The sequence below is a fragment of the Canis aureus genome, chromosome 1 (assembly GCF_053574225.1).
Source record: "Canis aureus isolate CA01 chromosome 1, VMU_Caureus_v.1.0, whole genome shotgun sequence".
Lineage (NCBI taxonomy): Eukaryota > Metazoa > Chordata > Mammalia > Carnivora > Canidae > Canis > Canis aureus.
The window spans coordinates 107143398-107155838 of NC_135611.1; the positions used below are offsets into that span (position 1 = coordinate 107143398).

Sequence of the window (12441 nt, forward strand, 5' to 3'; positions counted from 1 at the left end):
GACAAAATTTTGGCTTCTCTGATTTGCCCCTATTATACTATGAGCATTGTCTTTTGTAATCACATACATTTCATACTCGTCCTTACTCAGGCTAATGATATTTCATTGGCAGGTGCAAAGAAATTTACAAATCCATTCCCCCATTAGGCTTTGTTCTAAGCCCCGAGTGACACAGATTCACCAATTCTCCCAATTATTAGAAATGTTATAATGAACATTTACATGCTTGCTTCCTCTCTCTTTCTGAGAAGATTTTTTCTCAAAGTTGTATTCCCAGGATGGAAATAGCAGGGGCAAGATTCTAATGATTTTCCTGATTATGGAACATTTTATCAAATTGCTTTTCAAGTGAGCTGGAACTAGTCTACCTGGCACAAGCTGAGCATGAGACCACAGTTCCACTATATTTTTGCCAGCACTGAACAGCCATAATTTTGTCCTACATCAAATATAAAGAATGACTAGTATTTTCAGTAACCTACTGTGTGCCAAGTACTGTCCCAAGCCCTTGGTATGTATGAATCCTCATTCTTTCAACAATCGCACCTGTTTGGGGCTGTATTGTCCCATTTTACAGGTGAGGACACCAAAGCACAAGTTGGTGAACTGGCCAAAGCCTCACACCTTTGAGCTTGTGGAGTATAGATTCAAGCCCAGGGAGTCAGGCTCACAAGCTATGCTCTGAACTTCTATGGGGATTGAACACATTTCACATATAGTATTTTCATTCTTAAAATAATGTTTATTATTATAAAAATCAAAATGTGCTTCTTATAGAAAATTTAGAAGATCCAAGAAATCCAGACAATTTCACCTAAAGTTCACTGCCACCCAGAGATAACCGTTAACATTTGGATATACTTCTGCTATTTTATTTTATTTTTTTTAATTTTTATTTACTTATGATAGTCATACACAGAGAGAGAGAGGCAGAGACACAGGCAGAGAGAGAAGCAGGCTCCATGCACCGGGAGCCTGACGTGGGATTCAATCCCGGGTCTCCAGGATCGCGCCCTGGGCCAAAGGCAGGCGCCAAACCGCTGCGCCACCCAGGGATCCCCTAGTTCTGCTTTTAAAAATTATATATATTATATATGCTTTAATAAATATGGGGTATACTAAATATGCAACTTGGCATACTTCTAGTTTACTTAACTTTATAGCATGGGTCCCTATCATTAAATATCATGATTTACCCATGTCACTAAATAATCTTTAACAACCAAATGTTTGGGGAGGTTACATAGTTTATTCATCCAGTGAATTAGCCAATCCCCATTGGACAGTTTGGTTGTTTCCAGTTTTTTAATTTTCTAAAGGTCCCTTCTACTAAAGTCTTTAGCTGAGCATCCAACCAGTTTCCAACTGAAATCCTGGCAGGGAAGTCAGGAGTCAAAGAAAGAATGTTTCCATAATCCCAGATGTGTGAGCCAATGGCCTCCCAGAAGTTCTGTATCCATTGGCAATGTGACTAGCAGAAGATAGGTTCATCTCACCAACATCATATATGGTAACTATTACCATGTTTTTTTTTTTTTGTTTTTTTTTTTTTTTTTAAACATTTTTTTTAATTTTTATTTATTTATGATAGTCACAGAGAGAGAGAGAGAGGCGCAGAGACACAGGCAGAGGGAGAAGCAGGCTCCATGCACCGGGAGCCTGACGTGGGATTCAATCCCGGGTCTCCAGGATCGCGCCCTGGGCCAAAGGCAGGCGCCAAACCGCTGCGCCACCCAGGGATCCCTATTACCATGTTTAAAGTCTTCCCAGGTATTTCTTTTAATATATGATTCCTTTCATGGTTGACAAAATACTCCTTTATGGTGAATAATTCAGAAAACAAAAATGAAAGCAATGGCTCTCTATAAATCTTCATTCCAAAGATTCTAGATATTTTTCTGTGAATATGAACTTCCTTTTTGTTTTTATGAAATACTGGTTGTGTGTGTGGGTATATGCACACAAGTGTATATCCACATAAATACACACTATACAATTTATACAGTATATGCACACACATATGATTTAAGACTTTTATTTTTTTAAGTAATCTCCACACCCAACATGGGGCTCAAACCCACAAGCCCGAGACCAAGATTCTCATGCTTCACTGACAGCCAGCCAGGCGCCCCCACACCTGTGATTTTAGAAGTGACTTTTTTCACTTGTTATAATGTGGATATTTTCCTATGATTATTTATTTATTTATTTAATTTATTTATTTATTTATTTATTTATTTATACACATATCCTTGTTTTTAACAATTGCATAATAGTTCATGCTAGGGTTTCTTGAACTTATTTAACCAAACCCTATTAATGGACATTGAGATTGTTTTCTTTTCCATCATTAGACATTTACTATTTCACACTTGTGCAAGAAATCTCCATAAGATGAATTCCTAGAAATAAACCTGTGGGACAACAGAATGTCCACACTTAAAATTTTGATAATTATTGCTAAATAATCCTCCAAAAAAAGATGAACCAATTTGCATGACTCCTGGAAGTGTACATGAATTCCTATTTCTCTGTTGCCCAACTTCCTTCAAAAATCACTCCGTATTACCTTTGTAAAATATTTCTAGGGGCGCCTGGTGGCTCAGTCAGTTAAGTGTCTGCCTTTGGCTCAGGTCATAATCTCAGGGTCCTGGATTGAGCCCCACGTTGGCCTCCTTGCTCATTGAGGAATCTGCTCCTCCTTTTCCCTCTGTGCTCTCTCTTGCTCCGCTGTCTCACAAGTAAGCAAATCTTTAAAAGAGTTTTTTTTTTAATTTTATCTAATAAGTAAAAATGTCCTATCAATAGTGAAATTAATGACCTTTTATGTGTTTATTGAACTTTTGCCTTCAACAAAAATTGCATATTTATGTATTTTCTCCACTTTTAATTGGGCCATTTTTTGTATTGATTTATAGGAGCAAGTCTTTATGTATTACATATATTAACCCTTTGGTATGTTACTAATATTTTATCCCGGTTTTTTATTGCTCTTTCAATTTTGTTTATGATGTATTTTTCTATATAGAATTTTTAAAACTTAAGGTATTCAAATCTGTTTGTATTTTCTTTTATAGTTCTTGGACCTAAATATCATACTAAGAAAGGCCTTCCTCACCCCCAAGATTATCCTATATTTTATTCTAGTACTTTTACAACTTTTTAACAATTAAATTTTCATTTCATCTACATTTTTAAAAAATGTCTTATGGTGTGAATTTTCAGGCTCTAGGCTGCATTCCTTGTTTTGTGGCCCCTTCTCCCATGTTCAAAGCCAGTGGAGTAGTATCTTTAAAACTCGTTCTTCTAGTATATCCCACCATGTATGTTCATTTATCACCACATTTGATCCCCTTCCTTCTCAAAGACTCACGCCCACCCTTTTACTCACATACTAATGTAGAACACTTGGATTTTTTGTCTAAAAGGAGCTAATTTTGAATCTTGCCTTTGTCATTGTCTTGCTGTCTGATTCTGTTTCCTTATTTTTTCAAAGGAGAATAATAAGACTTTATTATGAAGGATGTATTGGTTTTCAGGTTACAGAAAAATTCAAAATAGCTCAAACAAGAGACTATTTACCAACTCAAGTAGCCAAAAAGACCAAAAGCAAGGCAGTCAATCTGTTCATCCTGGTACTTCAGGATGCCTTCAGTGGCAAGTAAAAGAAAACCCCAACTCAGGCTAGAAAGAAGAAATCTACAGGAAGGGCAATCTCTAGCTGCTATACATTAAGATTTCTCTACAGTTCACTTGAGAATTATATGGCTTTTGGCACACATATGTTCTCAAATATTTGCATTTCTGATCACAGAGTTAATCTTTCATTTCTGTCTCAGCCCCTTGCCTGGTTACTTTATAGCACAAATCATAATATCCCTTTAATGTCTCCTACGTACTGCTTGCTCCCTGACTCCCTGAAGGCAGGTCCATGTGTGTCCTTCGCTACTATATCCCCACCGCCTAGAGCATTGCCTAGAACATAGTAGGTTCTCAGAAAATAGTCAATTGCCTTATTTAGTTCAAGGCTGAAGTCATTCCCCTCCCCACCCGCATGGCACGAGAATGGTAGCTCCCCCACACCTTCCTTAAGATCTAGGTCATTCAGCTTAAAATTTCGACCAGATTGAGAAGTAAATATGGTATTTTTTTCTCCTTTTCTTCTCTTTCTGCTGACCTCCTACTCATCCCTCAAAATCTTATTCAAAGATCCCCTCCTCTGAGAAACCTTCCTCTCATTAGCTCTTTCCCACCCTACCTACTTTTCCTCCCTTCTTTGTGCTCAAACATACCTTACCCATTAAGTTTTAGGAGCAGAGTACCCTGTTTTGCTGAGCATCCCTGCTACTTAAAAGCGCCTGTAACTAAGGGCCTTCTCCTAGCGCCGGCCCTTTGGCAGTTGCCATGGAGACAGACTCGCAGTCGATTCCAGCCGACGGTTGCCCTGGAGACGGACGCTGGCAATGCTTCTCCACTCCGCCTACGGAAGAGCCTGAAGAAGCGTTTGACACGCAGATCAAAGCCCCACCCGGGACTCCTCTAGGTTTCCTCCCTCCTTGACCTCTGAGGACATTTGCCCGAAGGAGCCCGCATCCCGCGGGCATCTGGGAAATGTAGTCCATCAGGGAGTCCGTGCAGGTGCATACACAAGCAGGGCACTGGGGCTGCGCTCGCAGCAGCGCCGCCATCCTGGGGATTCCCAGTGGGGACCGAACTCCGCGTGAGAGGCCGACCCGGGGTCCAGGACACAACGGCCAGGTACTCGGAAAAGAGGCGGGACCTTAGCCAAAGAAGCCGATTGGGCAGAACATGCTGACATTTATTCTGAAAATCCCTGTGCAGGGGTTCCTTCTTGAGTCCAGTGGAGAAACTGAGGTTCAGAGGGTGTGGGGCTTCGACCTGGGTTGTTAACTGATCTTCTCGGTGCTCTTGGTTTAGGAATTCATAGGCTGGGGCCCCTGGGTGGCTCAGTGGTTGAGCATCTGCATTTGGCTCAGGTAGTGATCTCAGGTTCTGGGATCACGTCCTGCATCGGGTTCGTCCAGGGAGCCTGCTTCTCCCTCTGCCTATGTCTCTCTCTCTCTCTGCATCTCTCATGAATAAATAAATAAATCTTTAAAAAATAAAATATTTTTTAAAAATACTTTGAATCTATATGGATGGTGGAACACAATTCTAGGCTCAGTAAGGAGTTTACCCTCTGCCTGAATGAATGTTCTGAGGACATCAGGAAGTCAAGAGGGACCTGGGAAGTTTTTCTGTTACTTGGGGCTGTCCTGGCGGCTGGAAGGATCTGGCATTTCCAGCTCCTGCCCACTCATGCACTAGTCACGGTGATAATGGGAAGGGCCCCTGCCAGTCACCTGAATGCCCCAGAGGACCAGCAGCCACAGCAGCTCCTGGGAGCTTGTTAGAAATGCAGAGTCTTGTGCTGCTGGGCCCGCCAGGACAGAGTGTGCCCTGGGACAGGAACGAGTGATTGGAGCACATTTGAATGTTGGAGAAGCTCGGCTTTAGATCTTTCCCCAGTGGCCCACATGGACTCATTCCATGACCAGGGGCAGGGCCAGCCTTAGATGAAGCAGTTTGGAGATGGAGAGGATTTCTGTCCTGGGTCCAGTGAATCCAAGCCTGGAGGATTCCCATGTGGACACAGACAAGCTCCATGTTTAGGGCTGCAGGTTTCCCCATGAAAGACACGGCGACCTGGACTATACTCAGGGACTTGTGGTCAGGGACTTCCAGTGCAAGACCCAGAGGAGCATCATGTGCCCAGGTGAGGGGGCTCCCCACTTAAATTATTTTTTTTTTAAATTTTTATTTTATTTTATTTATGATAGTCACAGTGAGAGAGAGAGAGATAGATACAGGCAGAGACACAGGCAGAGGGAGAAGCAGGCTCCATGCACCGGGAGCCCGATGTGGGATTCGATCCCGGGTCTCTAGGATCGCGCCCTGGGCCAAAGGCAGGCGCTAAACCGCTGCGCCACCCAGGGATCCCTCCCCACTTAAATTATAATTGACAGAAGATCCAACTCCAGTTGGCTGAAGCAAAACGGAGTGTTCCAGCTGGAATAACAATAACTGAAAAGTCTAGGGGGCAATCATGCCTGTAAGACCTTTGACCCATGCCTGACCCTTCATGGATTATCTGGGTCAAAGGCTCCTTCCTGATTTGGAAGAGTAAGCTGAGGATGTGGATAACACTTCTCTTTTCAGTCTCCTTCAGATGGGAGGCCATCAGGTCACCTCCAAGGGCAACCCTTCTGATGAGCCTCATTCCCAGAGTTCATGAGCCACACCTTCTGGTAGCCACCAACCTGGACAGCATGGACAGGGCATCTGCATCAGGACAGCACTGCCTGAGGTGACAGACATGGCAGGATGGGTGGGGTGAGGGTGTGTCTGTCACCATGGTCCCTGCCCCAGGGTGGTCAGAAAGGATTTCCCTTCAGTGGGGGGAGGGGGGGCCTAGTCACATCCAAGGCAGCGTGGTCTGTCTCTTGGGTGGGAGGGACCACGCTTAGCTGTGGTGAACTTCGATCTAGGGGTTTCCCATAGTTGTCATGCCCGAGGGGTCCATCTGCATGTGTTCTGAGGTCCTGGTGAAGTTTGAATGGTGGCTGAAGGCTGGTTCACCTTTGGGGCAGTTCTTAGAGTTTCTGGTATGCATGGCTCACCTGGGATTTGTCTTCTGAAACTGTTCTGAAGCCCTGTTCTGAGTGCCACCCTAGGAAGCCCACTCTCCTGTGGAAGGACATTGTGTTCATGCCACAAGAGTTCATAAAGCCTGGGGGTCGCTAGGACCATCCTCAGTCTGATGATTCCTGAAGAGGACTCAGCTGATAGTCATACTCATGGCCACAACTCATTACAGTGAAATGTCACAGAACAAAATCAGCAAAGGAATAAGGCATATGAGGTGAAGTACGTGGGAGACCAGCACCAGTTTCCAGGGTCCTCTCCCTATGGAACCACATACGCCATATTAACTCAGCCAGCAGTGAGGTGTGACAATGCATGTGGAATGTTCTCTACAAGGGAGACTCATGAGAGACCCAGTCATTGCCCAGAGTTTGTACTGGGGCCTAGTCCTGTAGATACCCTTGGCCTGGAATGCACAAAATTAGAGACACCCAGAACAAAAGCGGGTGTTTAACTGAAACCACATCAAAAAGTCACCTTATCAAAAAAAAAAAAAAAAAAAAAAAGTCACCTTATCATATGGTTCCACTTCTAGGAAACTTCCAGAATTGGTTAATCCATGCAGGCAGAAAGCAGACTGGAGGCTGCCAAGGGCAGGGTTGCTGAATATGAGGAACACATGCTTAATGGGGAGGGAGTATCCTTTTGTGGTGATGTAAAAATCTCAGATCTAGGTCAGGGTGATGGTCACACAGCACTGTGAGTGTACTAGATGCCACTGGGTTGTTACTTTTAAAGGGTTGCTGGTCACTCTGATGTTTATCAGTCCAGTTCCTCAGCTCCTAATAGGCCAAAAAGACACTGGTCTTTCAATTAGGAGATAATAGGCCTCTTGCTCTTACTCATTGTGATCTCCAGTGCTCTGGATTGAAAAAAAAAAAATACATATATATATATATAGCCTCTCCCAGAGCCAGCCCATTCTCAGAGATAGTGAAAATCAACCCATCTGGAGCTGATACTTCCAGCCACCAAGCCACAACGTCCCCCGCCCTAAGTCATCCCAGGGCCACGTACCAGGCCATTGGGGATCAGCCCTGGAATCATCCAGATTGATCAGACCTGAGCTGTGCTCTTCCTTGCTTTTTCTATGGAAACTGGACTTGGCTTTCCTGCCCTCAGTTGACACTGGGACCTCCTCGTGTAGCCCTATGTGAGGTGGCATGCCCTCTTCTCTCATGAAATGTAAGAAATAAATCCTTCCTCAGTGGCATTACCCTCTCTGTGCTGGCATTTGGTCACCTTCATAAATTCCAATCCCGAAGGTACAAGTGGAGACTCTTCCTCTAGGGTGTTCAGAGGGATCACAGCCCTACCAGCACCTGGATTTTGGGTTTCCCTGCTCTAGAACTGTGGCAGACAGTAAATTTCAGTTGTTTTCAGCCCCCTGGGTTTGTGGGAGCCCCAGGAGTCTCATACGGCGGGCACGCCATGCTACCTCCCTTGGCACAGATTTCTTCTCTCTCTATGCGAGCCTGGGTTGGATTTGATTGGGTGGGTGTCATTGGTGTCTGAGAGCTCATGAAATGCAAAACTACCTCTAAGCTTGGTTGAAACTATGCAGGGCTGATTTGGACACAAATCCGAGCTGCAATCCCCCCAGCAGCACATGGGTGGGGCTGGAGCAGGTCCCACGGGGGCTCTGGCTGGGCTGATGGACGAGGCAGCTTAGCACGATGTCCTGAGGCCTGGTTTTGGTGTGCACAGAGTGGGGGATTGAGTTCCAGTCTTTCATGAGGAAGGACTGGGGCATTGCTTAGCCCCAGTCTTTGCTTAGCCCCTTAGCTGGGGCATTGCTCTGACAAGGGGTCCCCAGTTCTGAGCTATGAGGGAGCTGGGTTGCTGCTGCAACTCCCATCCTTGAGTCAGCCTCGTGGGTTTGGGTTTTACCACCTTATCTCTCCTGTAGCTGACTATTTTTATTATCACATTTATCCTTTTAAAAAAAGTTTTATTGAAGGACTCCTGGCTTGCTCAGTTGGTGGAGTGTTTGACTCTTGATCTCGGGGTTGTGAGTTCGAGCCCCATCTTGGGCTTAAAAATAGAATCTTAAAAAAATAAAGTTTTCTTGAGATATAATTCACATACTGTACAATTTACTCATTTAATGTATGCAATTAAATGATCTTTTAGTATATTCCCAAATACGCACAACTATCGCCAATTTTTAGAAAATTTTTATCACCTCAGAAGCCCATGCCCATTAGCTATCAGTTGCTCCCATCCACCCATTCTTCAGCAACTGCATTCTTCATCCTGTCTCTCTGAATTTAACTACTCTAGGTACCTCATATAAGTGGAATCATTTGGTATTTGTTCTTTTCTTGCTGGCTGAGTGCCCTTGGTATAATATCTTCAAGCTTCATCCATGTTGTAGTGTGTGTCAGAATTTTCTTCTAAGGCCAAGTAACATTCCATTGTGTGGACGTGCCACATTTTGTTTATTCATCTGTGAGGAGACACTTGGATTATTTCTACCTTTGGGTTATTAGGAATAATGCTGTTATGAACATTTGTGGACACATTTTCATTCCTCTTGGGTGGATACCCTGGAGTGGAATTGCCAGGTCAGAGGGTAATTCTTCAGCTTTTTGGAGCCGTCGGACTGTTTTGTTTCTTTTGCACTGATTCTTCTACCTTAGTTGAAAGTGGCAAACTGGAAGGGTGGATAGAAGGATGACTCTGAGCAGGGCCCATGCTCCAATGGCTAAAATTTAGGTTTGCAACCCCTGACCTCATTGATAATATTGCTGCATTGAACCACTGGGATAAGAAATTCAGAAAACCTGCATGTCGATAGGATTTTCTCTCCCATCCCACTGGTCTCAGTGACATCAGAGGTAACTCATCTTAGTGATTTATCACTAAGGGCGTGAACTGAAATCTATGGCTTCTGACCATAAAGCTTCAACATTGGCTTGCCCACTGAGCCACCTGTGGCAGGGCCAGAAATGGCAGCATGGTGGGAAGTATGGGGTAAGATGCTGAAGCTCTGCCCCTTGTTTGGTGTTTGTGTCTTTCCTCTCTGAACCTTAGACTTGGGATCATGGTATCTCCTTAAGACGTGAGGATCCCACAAGGAAGAAAGTGCATGATCATTTTCATGTGCATTCAGAGCAGGACGCTCACAAAACTCAGATGGTTTTCATTAAAGGGGCTACACCCATTGGGGGCACTCAAGCAACGCTTTGGGTCTAGAGTGAGACCAGTAATCTCAACTGTGATGCCTTCCAGCCACTGGGGGGGGGGGGCTACTGAGTTAGGAGGTCTTCTCTGTGTAGTTAGAATGGCACCAAAGCTTGCAAGGAATCAGTTTGAAAACCTCAGTGAGAATGGATTCATTAACGTCTCCCTCACTTGAGGTATTAACATGGTTTTCTGACTGAGGAATGAGGTGGTAAATTAAACCAGTATCAGCCAGGAATTCTTTGGCTGGGATGAATATAAAACCCACCTCCACCTGGCTTAAACAACACGGGAGCGTCATGGGCTTTGGCCAACTTCAAAGTCCCAAGTGAATGTGCTCAGGTAAGGTTTGATCCAGGAGCTCAACAGTATCACCAAGGTACGTCCTGCTTCCATTAGTTTTTGAAGTATTGATTCATCTAAGACTGAGTCCCTGTATTAGTTTCCTAGGGCTGCTGTAACAAAGTACCACAAACTTGGTGGCTTAAAACAAGAGAAATTTATGCTGTCGATTCTGGAAGCCAGAGGTCCAAAGTAAACATGTAGGCAGAGCAGTGCTCCTTCCAAAGGCTCTATGGGACACTTCTTCCTTGCCTCTTCCAGCTTCTGGTGGCTTCCACTGTTCTTTGGCTCATGGCCACATCACCTCCTTCTCAGTCTCCATCCTCATGTGGCCTTGTCTCTCTGTGGCCCTTCCTCTTGTAAGGATACCAGTGGTTGGATTTAGGGCTCACCCTATTCCTGGAATAATGTCATCTCAATCCTTTAATTATTTCCAAACAAGGCCACCTTCTGTGTTTCTGGATGAGCATGAATTCTGAGCACTGTTTAAACCACTACTGTCCCTAGCAGCTCGAGGTGGCTGTGCCAACGACAGCTCCATGCATTCTTTTGCTCGTGACCAGCAGGAAGGAGAAAACATCTTTGCCCCTTAGTAGAGGTCCTGAGATTCACTGTGCTTTGCCCAGCTTAGGTCAGGCCCATTTCTGAACCAATCACAATGGCTAGAGATGGGAATGCTGTTCAGCCAAACTGGGCCATATAGTCTTTGCCTAGAATGGGAGATGGGATGTAAGGGGGATGCAGAACTACATGCATCCCCGAGAGATGGCAGGGCTGTTGGGGAGGTGAAGGGTGGATCTCAGAAGAGAGAGACGTTCACGGTCACCAGCAGTGCCAACAGCTTTTATCTCGTAACCCAGTGTGCACGAAGGGCAAGGGACATTGTGGCCATTTCGGTCATGGTGGCACAAGCTGGAGAGCTACTTCTTTCAAGAGTGCTGTACTTCCCAGCCTCCCGGGAAGTCCCCTTGGCAGAGAGATCTCTGCTGGTTGCTCGGATCTCGGTGGATCTACCCTGCCTGGGATCGCATCAGAAGGCTTGTTTATTTCAAGGCGGCTTTGGAAAGCTCCTCCAGAAGAGGTCTGCAGGCCATTCAGTGGCACCCTGGGGGTGGGGCTCAGTGGAGGCAGGGGGTGCATCCATGTTCATGTTTTATAAAGTAGGATAGGTTGTATAAAGTAGGTGTCTAAGTCAGTTTTCTTAGAGTACTATCTTTTCAACATCAGGCATCCGCATGTCACCTGCTTGGGTTTTTGTAGAGCAGCTACAAGATGCCCACCCAAGCTCCCAGCTGCCTGCACCAGGATTCTCCTGACCCACTAATTTCAATCCACACCCCTTATACCTTTCACCCATAACTGTGAGTGGACAACCAGTATCACATGCCATGAATGAAAGTTTGCTGTAAGAGTAAATGCAGCAAAAACTTTGCACTTTTTTGATAGCATTGTCTACCCCCGGGTGCAAAGCTGGAGTCTTGCTCTGCCTGGAAGAGGACACAGGGAGATGTAGGGTGTTAAAGCCACTTCCTCATTGAGGTGACCAGGAGGATCAATGGACTCAAAATGGAAACCCTGGTCTCTCTGTTGGATAGAGATCCAGCCCTGATCACTCCCTACCACACCTCACCCCTGCCAACCCACAGTGGACATGTAGCATGAGTGAGCAAAATAAACTTGTGTTCAGCCACTGAGGTTTGACACTTAATTGTGTCATCACAGCATTTATCTGGTCCACCCTGACATGCTAAGTTATCTGCTGGCAGGATGCGAGGCCTTAGCCAATTCAGTGTTCCCACCTCGTTCAGTTATAGTGCACTGCAAATTTTTTGCTATGGATGTGTGCCATGCATTTCCCTTTAAATAGCTCACTTTTTAACTTAAATCTATTTATTTATTTAAGTAACTAAAATGCAGGGCCCAAACTCACAACCTGAGATCAAGACCTGAACTGAGATCAAGAGTGGGATGCTTAACTGAGCCACTCAGGTGCCCCTAATCAATTAATTTTTTTAAGATTGATTTAAGAGCAAGCATGAGTGGGGGGAGGGGCAGAGAGAATCCCGAGCAGACTCCCTGCTGAGTGTGAAGCCCAATGTGGGGCTCAGGACCCCGAGGTCATGACCTGAGCCAAAATCAAGAGTCAAGCACTTAACTGAGCCACTTAGGTGCCCCTAAATAGGTTTAAGGACTTTCTACTACTGCCAT

General features: G+C 44.8%; 1 long non-coding RNA gene across 2 annotated transcripts; it reads left to right on the plus strand.

Annotated features, from left to right (window-relative positions):
- Positions 1–1749: 1749 nt before the first annotated feature.
- Positions 1750–9233, plus strand: LOC144281808 (uncharacterized). Of its 2 annotated transcripts, none has more exons than XR_013350200.1 (3): positions 1750–4758; positions 6230–6367; positions 7241–9233. It is a non-coding gene; the product is annotated as an uncharacterized LOC144281808 (long non-coding RNA). The 2 variants fall into 2 exon arrangements; XR_013350203.1 differs by having other exon boundaries at positions 7607–9233.
- The last annotated feature ends 3208 nt before the right edge of the window (positions 9234–12441 follow it).